This window comes from Cucumis sativus, chromosome 4, assembly GCF_000004075.3.
Source record: "Cucumis sativus cultivar 9930 chromosome 4, Cucumber_9930_V3, whole genome shotgun sequence".
Classification (NCBI taxonomy): domain Eukaryota; kingdom Viridiplantae; phylum Streptophyta; class Magnoliopsida; order Cucurbitales; family Cucurbitaceae; genus Cucumis; species Cucumis sativus.
Genome location: NC_026658.2, coordinates 8,560,364 through 8,570,031, shown reverse-complemented (window position 1 = coordinate 8,570,031; position 9,668 = coordinate 8,560,364). Strand labels below are relative to the sequence as shown.

At 31.1% G+C, this 9,668-nt stretch overlaps 1 long non-coding RNA gene across 1 annotated transcript; it reads right to left on the bottom strand.

The window, feature by feature from the left end:
• Window positions 1–934: 934 nt before the first annotated feature.
• On the bottom strand, window positions 935–1,757 carry LOC116403507. Its single transcript, XR_004216281.1, has 2 exons — window positions 1,422–1,757; window positions 935–1,194 (listed from the first exon to the last, which is right to left on the bottom strand). It is a non-coding gene; the product is annotated as an uncharacterized LOC116403507 (long non-coding RNA).
• Between the last annotated feature and the right edge of the window lie 7,911 nt (window positions 1,758–9,668).

Here is a 9,668-nt window from a genome sequence, read left to right as displayed (position 1 = left end):
GCATGGGGTGGTTAGAAGTAGCGATTGTAACATTATGGCATGTATTTGAGAGATCTCTTAGTGGACTGTAATTCCTCTGTAACTAAATTCCTTGTTTGGATATAAACTCTTATTGAGACTCTAGACTAGCTTGGATGAGTGTGTATGAGACGCACTCAATGCGGTTATGAGTCTGAAGATTATAATTAAAGTATAGAATTCTCTTTTAAACTCTTTTATCACTTTCTCTACCTTCAATGTCAAACCACTCACTTTCTCTCTCATTCCTCTCTATTTTTCCCATTCACCATCAGTATATACCCACAAACAAGCTCTAATTTACAGTGTTAAAATAATTTAATTTTGATTAATGAATTCATTTTAAAACAAAAACATGAAAATCAAATCTAAAATATAAACAAACCTCTGCTCCTTCATTGTCCGCCATTAACTCATCTTCTTCTAAATTCCTCTTAGCATTTGATCCTAATATATTATCGAAGAGATGTCTTGTTTGATGATACATTTTTTTGCAAAACCCCCATTAAATAAACTAATGAATTCTTAACCCTACCTGTTCAATTTTTTCTAAACTTCTCCCTTCATATATTCCTCACCAATTTCCTAATTTTCTCAACCCATCTCCTCCTCCTCTCCATTTTCTCTTCTTTTTTTTTTTTCCATCCAAACACAATTTTTCTCTTGACAATCTGAAATACCAATTCAAAATAAACTTATCTCATAATTGTAATTATAAAAAAAAAAAGCAATAAAACATATCTATAACCACAAACTTCATCTCTTTAATAATATATCAAAAACTACCGAGGGAGATTGACCAAACACACATGTGACAAAACTGCTCGCAACTTGAATAATAATGTGATATATTCACAAAATTTCTTCTACACGGTAGGATTATATAATAAATGTAAAACACAAATAATTATGTGAATAAACACAAAAGCGTAAATAAATTTTATTGATCTCGTTGTTGAAAATAATGACGAAAGAAGCACCCAACAACACATAAGGTAGAACCTTTGTATAAAGAAACAACAAATTATATTGAATGAAGAAAATGAAAGGGAATTTAGATTTTCCTTTCTAAAATGTTAATTAATCAAATCATTTATAGTTGATCCCACCATTTTCCAGCTGTCAACTTTAAATTCATGGTCAATTATCAAGCGCCTAGTTTGGACTTGATTTTATCTGCAATACAAACACATAAAAAATCAAAATAACTCACACAAGAAAACAAAAAAAGATTAAAAGAAAAAAAAGTTGGAAGAAATAAACAACTAAATTTTCGTTAAATTTTGACACATGAAATTTTTGCCTCGCAACTAAAACTGACCACACACAATAAAATTAACTATTGTCTTGATATAACAAAAAAAAAAAAAAAAAACCATTTCTCCAGAGATTGAAGACAATACCAACAACTTCATTTTTCATGCAATCTTTATCACATATAGGATCACACAAATCGTTAGCAACGCCTTTTGTCGTGCATGTTTTCTTGCACGTTTCTACACATGATTTGTATTGAGGCTCTAGATTGGATATTTCGTTAAACAAAGTATTAGATTTCCTCTCAATCTCAGCATCCCTTTCAGCGGTCATGTGTGCCTTAGAGAATTGCAGTGATCCCACCACAACAATGGACATAAAGAAAACAATCGTAATGGTTTTTGCCATTTTTTAGTTTTATCTTTTAGTAATTAAGCCTACTTTTTTCCCTTATGGCTTTATCGTATGAGAAAACGAGGGAAGACCATTTTATAGCAATTTTCGTTGTTAAATTTAGATCATTGAGCGAAAAGTAGGTTTTTATCTCTCTATAAATATTTGTAACAAGTGGTGAATATTTGTTTGTTCTCTAAAAACCAGTTTTTGTTCCTTAATTAACACGTGAATAGAGGAAGAAATGGTAACGATAGCAAATAAAATGTCGGTGTTGACTAAATATGGTGTCTCAATTTAAAGGAGATCAATCAAAATAATGAAAACATATGTAGCTTAGATCGAGTGTGTAAACTCAAAGGTAAGGTTGACATTAATTTTATGGTTTCACGAACAAATAATTGATGTGGATAAATTAGCTTTACCAAACAATAAAATTATACTAATTATTTCGAAGTAGTCTTAATTATGTTGTAAAAAACAGAAAAGAAAGAAAGAAAGAAAAAATGTGTGGTTTAATAGAGAGTGCAACGAGTCAATTATATAGAATATTTTAAACACCCATGACAAAAATAATCATAAACATACCTCAAACCCCCTATGTATTGAGGGCATTAATATGATTTAAATTTGACACAAAATAAAATACAAAAAAGTATCATTCCTCTTCTCAGCACTTCAAACACTCAACACACATACACACATATAGGCTGCAACATATAATTATTAACACAAAAACCCACAAACATTGTTTTATTTAAAAAGATAACTTTGGTTTTCAAGGAGCGACACCATGAAGCTTAGTTTATATCGGTCCCAATACAATGGACATCAATAATCGTGGCTTCTTTCGGTTTGAAGTCAATGAGTTTTAAGCAAATTTGGCAAATTAACTTGGATTTGAATTTTATAGCGATATCAAATTCTTTTAGAATATCATCCCTTAAAATCATGACTAACATAAATTCAATATTTTCAAATTATTTATAGTCATCAATATTTATTTTATGAGTTGAATTGAAAATTTGCGTTGAAATATCTCCAAATTTTGAATTTAGAATTATATTCATCCCTAAAATCGTGCATTTAACATAATAACAACTTGAAATTAAGATTTTTATGGGACGTTGTTTTTTTAATTACATTAATATTTAATTTTATTTTCATTTGGCAGGATATTTCTGGGTTTGCCTACGACTTTCTTTTACGGTTGAGTTGCTTTTCTTTTACTGTTATCATTTAGCGTTATGTGTCATGGCACTACAACGTGTGAAGACTACGTTCGATGGAAGATGGATTGGATCTTTCCAATATATTGACTACCGCGTGGTTGATGTAAATGTTCCATGTTCATCTTCGTATTAAGAATTTATACAATGCATTCAAGGTAGACTTTTTCCATCTTCAGATCTTTCTATATATCGGTTGACTCTTTATTTAGAATGGATGCAACAATTCAAACCTTGGCTTGTTCGAATTGAAGAAGAAAAGGACCTATATTGGCTTAAATATGTTGGTTTTTTCGAATTTTTCCAATAATGATTTAGTGGTTGTCGCCACGTGCCCGAGATGACGTGGAGCGACCAATGTCCTCAAAAGAGTTAGTTTTTTTTTTTTAAAAAAAAAGAGTCGCCACCAATCTTTTTTACGGTGTGATTGGACATCAAAATAAAGTAAACAATTTTAAAAAAAATGGTCTGAGAAAAATAGAGATGAGTTCGAGAATCATTTGTATGTGGGAAAGGTATTAGCACCCCACAACACCCATTTAGAAAACGGTGGCCAAATTTCAAATCTCGAATTGAAAATAATTTTTTATCTATTTTAAAACTAATGTCTTATTTTACCCCTCATTACTCCAATATTTAAGCAATGATCTCATAAAATAAGTGGAATAATATTCCCTTAATTAGTCGATATATTGAAGGAAACTTCTCACCTTAAGAAAATGAGAAATTATTACAATTTTTCAAAGTCTATCATGGGCTAGTCTTCGAATAAATATTTTTTAAAAACATTGATTAAATCCATTTTTTCTTGAGATCAAATCTCGGACTCCCAAAGATATTGATCCCTCACCTTAAGAATTCTAGGAAATCGGACTTCCAAATTTCCTAGATTCCATCATAGTATTTTTCTTTTAGCGAAATAAAAGTGTGTTACTAAAAGAATTGATTAGGAAGACTTATGAAGTATAAATTTATATTTTAAACTTTTTTTAAAAAAAAAATTAAAAAGGATAGTTTCAAAGTAACAATTTATAAACGGCTAAAGAAGAAAATTTAAGAAAGGATTCAAAATTAGGTCAATAGGAAATAATGCGCAATGAAATCAAATGTATTATACAACGAATTAAGCAAGTAAGATAAGATTTTGTTTTTTTAAAAAAATATTGGGAATCAAATCTTGGACTCCCAAAGAAACGATTCCCTCACCTCAAGAATTTAGAAATAACGAACTCTCAAATATTTTTAATTACATCGTCGAATTTTTTTTAGAATGGTAAAATGTAAAGAAATATGATGTAAGAAAAAAAAACAATTAACTGATATAAAATATTGTGGCAATATTGGAAAGCGTAAAAGAAATATTCATAAATTTAATATTACATGATAATAAATATCATGCATGCAAGAAAAATAAGTTAAAATAAATAAGAAAAAGGAATAAAAACCATCACCAACCAAAAAAAAGATAGAAGAAAGAAATGAAAGAAAGAAGCAATGAATGGAAAATAAAAAGAATGAATTTGTTATTTAAAAATAGAGGTGTGGCGGCAACTTGCCTCGTAGCCATCCATCATCATAATTATAATGAAAGAAAATAATGGTACAAATAAATTAATAATAATAAGTTTGAAGTATATATAAAAAGCAATAGCAATAATAATAAAAATAAAGTTAAAAAGAGAAGGAAAAAAACAGTAAGATATAAGGAAAAGTTAAAAAACCAGTAAGATATAATGAGAAGTTAAAAAAATAGTCATATAAAAAAAAAGTATTAATAACAAATAATAGGTATATTAATAATAAAGAGAATAAAAAAATAATCTTAAATATAAGTACATAATCTTTTTTATATATATTTTTAGAGAGAAGAAAATAAAGATCATATTTAAGAAAAATAAAACTGATGCCTTTTTATTTTTCTCTATTTTGTAGAGAGAAGAAAAATACTAAGGTTTTTTTTTTAAAATAACAATAAAAGTACGAGAAAGCAAAAGAAAAAAATCTTATACATTTCTTTTTCTTTCTCTCTATCTTTAAAGAAAAGAAAAAAGAAAAAAATATCAAATCTCAAAGAAAATTACTCGTCGATGAGGTGTGGATCCTTGAGAGAGTAAATCTCTACCACATGCAACCTCTAACAAAGTTTATTTTAACGTGACATTTGATTTGCCAAAGAAAAACAAAAGAAAGTAAAGATAATAACGTAATGAAATGAAATAATAAAAAACCTACATTTTGCCGAAACTTTTCTTCCAATTCGCAGAGATTTTCTAAAAAACTTTTCTCAAACAACTTTCTCTAAATATTTTTTTGTAAGAATATTTTCTCCTCCAAAGAATTGTTTGTTTAAAAAACTCTCTTCCGCTTTCCAAATGACAAGGGTCCCTATTTATAGTTTCGTGGTGTAACATAAATTAGGAAAAAATAATAAGAATAAAAATCAACTCAATAAAATTAAATGTGATATCTTGAGATTTTGTAAAAAATTAATTAATAAATTAAATGGATATTTAAAGATTTTTTTTAAAAAAATTCTTTTTTTTCCTATAATGATATAAAATAAGTCCAAGATTTTATTAATTTATTTAGGGAGAAGACGAAGACGAAGACGAAGTCAAAGAGAAGAAGGCCTGGTCGGGGAGAAGACGAATTCGAAGATGAAGAAGAAGAAAAGGGAGAACAGTGTACTGTGTTGGGGAGACGAAGAAGAAAAGATGAAAATTAAATCAATTAGGGAATTTAATTTAAGAGGAAAAGAGGAAATTAAAAGTAAAAAAAAAAAAAGTAAAAACGTAAAGATAAATTTATTTAGACAAAGGGGAAACTTTTTTTTGACATTTTTAAAATGTCAAGTACATTAAACTAGACTTGACGATTTTAATGTGTTAAGTATTGAATTTTTTTTAAAAAAATTATGCATTTTTTCAATTTTGTTATTCTTGACGTTTTATCATTTTACTTAACAATTTTTATTAAAACTGTCAAGTATAACAAAATTGTAGCGGTCAAGTAAGGTTGTTTTTGTAGTAGTGTTTATTGATGAGTGACGAATACTACCTCAGTTGTGGCTTTGGTGGTTCCGAGCAAGGTAGGGATTGAGGTAAACTTTCTTCCTTCTCTTCCACTATCGATGATGATTTTTCGATGTTTTCCATGCTCTATGTGTTCATTATTATTTGTGTTTTTTTCCTATGGTGGTGTTCTTGTTTTGTCTTCTACTACCGAGCATAATGGACAATGGTCTCCAATTTACAATTTTTTCCATGTTCTGTATATGTCTTCTCCTGTATATATGGATTGCAATTTTTTTGTTCCATGTCATGTCTTGTACTGTATAAATTTTTTCCTCTTTGTCGAACCTGATGTTCTTCTTGGTTTTTCTAAATTTTTTGTTTAGCTATTCATATGTAATCTTACTTCCTTCTTTGTGTGTGAAATGTGGTCATGGACTGTATTTTTTTCCCTTTTGTGTATGTACAAAATAAAAGCAAATGTGTTTTCTTTCTCTGTTCTTATCTTGCACTGTCTCTCTCGGAATTCTGTTGGTTGCCCATGAATGTTTGTTTGACCATTTCTCTTGCAAGTGCTGTCCCCTCCACACATCACATTGCACAGTGATATAAATTTTTTAGATGTTGGTAGCATCATTAACTTTTTCACTACCTTCCTATATATACATTGTCCCTCTTCCTTACTTGTTGTGGTTCGGTTCTGTTGTTCACTATTTGTTCCATTGATTATGTGCATCTTTCGGTTTTCCATTCCATATTGATACGTATATTTGCTTTTAGTACTTATTATCTCCATGAAATTTTGTTCACTGTCACGCGTAGAATGTTTTATGCATTTTGGCATCCATGCTATACTACAATATTTTGCATTACATGTTTTCCATGCCCTCATATGACCGCATTTGCTAAGCTTTTTATGCCTTTCATATCACCACATTTGATGAGGTCTCTATGTATTTGATTCGTTTCTCCATATGTGATGACATTTTTTTTCATATTAAGTTCAATTTCAAATTATTGAACGAACTTCCTTTCTCTGAGGCAGAAAACAAAATTTTCTCAATGTTGGAATTTTCATTTTCATTTAACTGTTAACCTTTCCATTTTTCCACATTTTGTATGTGTCGTTGTTCAAAATTAAAAGGTACGCTTGCATACCATTTTCTATTTTATTCATCTTCTTCACCATCTAATCGAATAGTTAGTTGTCCTTATGTACGTTTTATCGTTGTCTTATGCAGTGAGCTCAAGTATATGTTGATTGCAGTTTTGAGGTACTAGGGTTTCTACATATTCCTCGAACGTAGGTCATTTTCTGCCCCATGTATATGCCTTTCGTTTAAAACATAACATGTATGAATACTTGATAAAAATCACATTGTAATTGGACATTCATTTGACATTGCATAAGCCTAATGTGGGTGGAAACTACAATTATTTTTTAAATAATATGCATTTGTTATGTTCGAATTTGTCTTTATCCTGTTTTACAGTTAGGTTGGTTCATATGGGTTCACGAAATACTCTTAGAACACTTCTACAAGTTGTTTATGTGATAGTAACTAATTGATGTATCGTGGAAAATATCTTTGTAGTAAATTGTATCTTTGTTTTCTTATATCAATTTTCACATGAAGCCTAATTTGACACTACAAGTTCTTGTTCTAGAAAAAATGCAAACAATCCTACAACTTATTGAACCATCTTTCTTCAAGTTGTTGAATCTATGTTGGGTATAAAATTAATCGTTCTAAAACACTAGAATGTACTTTTGAACGACACAAATTTACAATACTTTTTTTGTATTACAAAAGTTCGATTATATACTCTTAAAATTAATAACTAAATTTTTCATACAAGATACATATGTCTGAACCTAGAAGCATATTATATTAATTCGTATACTTGTTAAGTGGAAACTAAACTATTCAGGAAAAAGTTGAAGGAGTACAATTGCAATTTTAGAGTGCAAAAATGTAGAACCGAAATTAGTCTACTATTACGAGTTAGACATAACACGACCCAATGGTTTAAAAAAACCATTGCATCCCCAAATGCGATCATGAATTTTTGAAATAACATCAACATGTCTTTGAGTTAGTTCCAAGATACGTACCATCTAGTGACCACACACACATGTTTTGGACTCTATCTAATCAAAGTCTTTAGCTTGTTGGCCCTTGGCGTAGCTTCTAATGGATTCCACCGAACTCGTCCAAGTTTTGACTGCCTTTACAATGGCCTAACGCCAAATGCTACTAGCTTTAAAGGCACTATTGAATGACCATAAGAGGTTACCTCAAGTACCGTGCAACACTAGGCATATGATTAGGTAGATAGTGTATTTTTTCATGATACACATGTCTGACCTTATATGTCAGTAAAGTATGCGGATGGATAGATGACTGTGTTTCACAATTCTGTGTCATCTACTATGAACAACAGTCGAATTAGAATCGATAGAAATCGTCAACGTTGAGGAGATGGTTGTTATCTCCTTCCACGTGTTTGTGCATGATGTTAAGAACTGCGAGATTCAACGGGACTTCGTACGATCTGGTGAAATAGTCTCGCGACATTTCAACCTAGTCTTAATGGTCGTGCTTCGTTTGCACAACGAGTTCTTAGCAAAACTGTAGCCTATCACGAGTGCATGCACAAATGTGAGGTGGTAGTGTTTCCAAGTTAGGTTTGTTCTATTCAGTTTAGTTATACACAACGAATATGTCCCAGTTCTTACTCATCATTTCTTATGCGTTGCAAAATTGCCTTGGTGTTGTAGATGACACATACATCAAAGTGAACGTGGTAGCAAGTGATTGGCCTCAGTATCGAACCCGAAAAGGAAAAGTGGTGACGAATGTCTTGCCTGTATGCGACACAAAAGGGGACTTTGTTTTTATCTTATCAGGCTGAGAAGGATCAGTAGCTGACTCGTGTATCCTGCACGATGCCATTTCACGACCCAACGTACTAAGGGTTTCTAAGGGTAACATCACGTGTTTCCAAACTACTACATTCCTGTTTCTTTTCTAATACTCGCATTTTATGTATAACTAAAATAAAAATCACATCAGGGTACTACTACCTTTGCCGGGTACCCAAATGTTGAGGGATTTTTGGCTCCATGTAGAGGCCAACAATATCACCCACAAGAATTCTTCAACATGAAACATTCATCTGCATGAAATGCTATTGGACGTGCATTCGGTCTATTGAAGGGCCGTTGGGCAATACTCTGTAGAAAGTCGTACTATACTGTTCAGATTAAATATCACACTATTATGGCATGTTGGCTACTCCACAATTTAATAAATCGAGAAATGACGAACGTTGACATGATAGACGATGAAGTCGATGCATGGTGACTTGAACTACTCAACAACTGGAGGTGAGGACATCAATGGAGGTGAGCACTCAATGAAGGGATGACCTCGCGGAGTTGTTGTTCAACAAATGGCAGTAGCAAAATGACTAGCATGTTACAGTTAGTTGTAGTACAAGCACATCATGAAACTGTTTGTAAAAAGCGGATTGTGCTTCCATTATTTTATAGTCTCTTTTGTGTATACTGACGATGTTCTATTTAATTTTATAATCCAGTTGATAACATTTTGATTGTATGCACATAAAGTGTTTATTGTATACATATGTCATTTACATATTCATTTAGTCGAGGAACCCTAAGAACCCATGGAGGAGGGCATAGGAGTCATGCCTCGTTGGCTATCTTGTGGACCTAGTAAATGCAGGAGGGTGG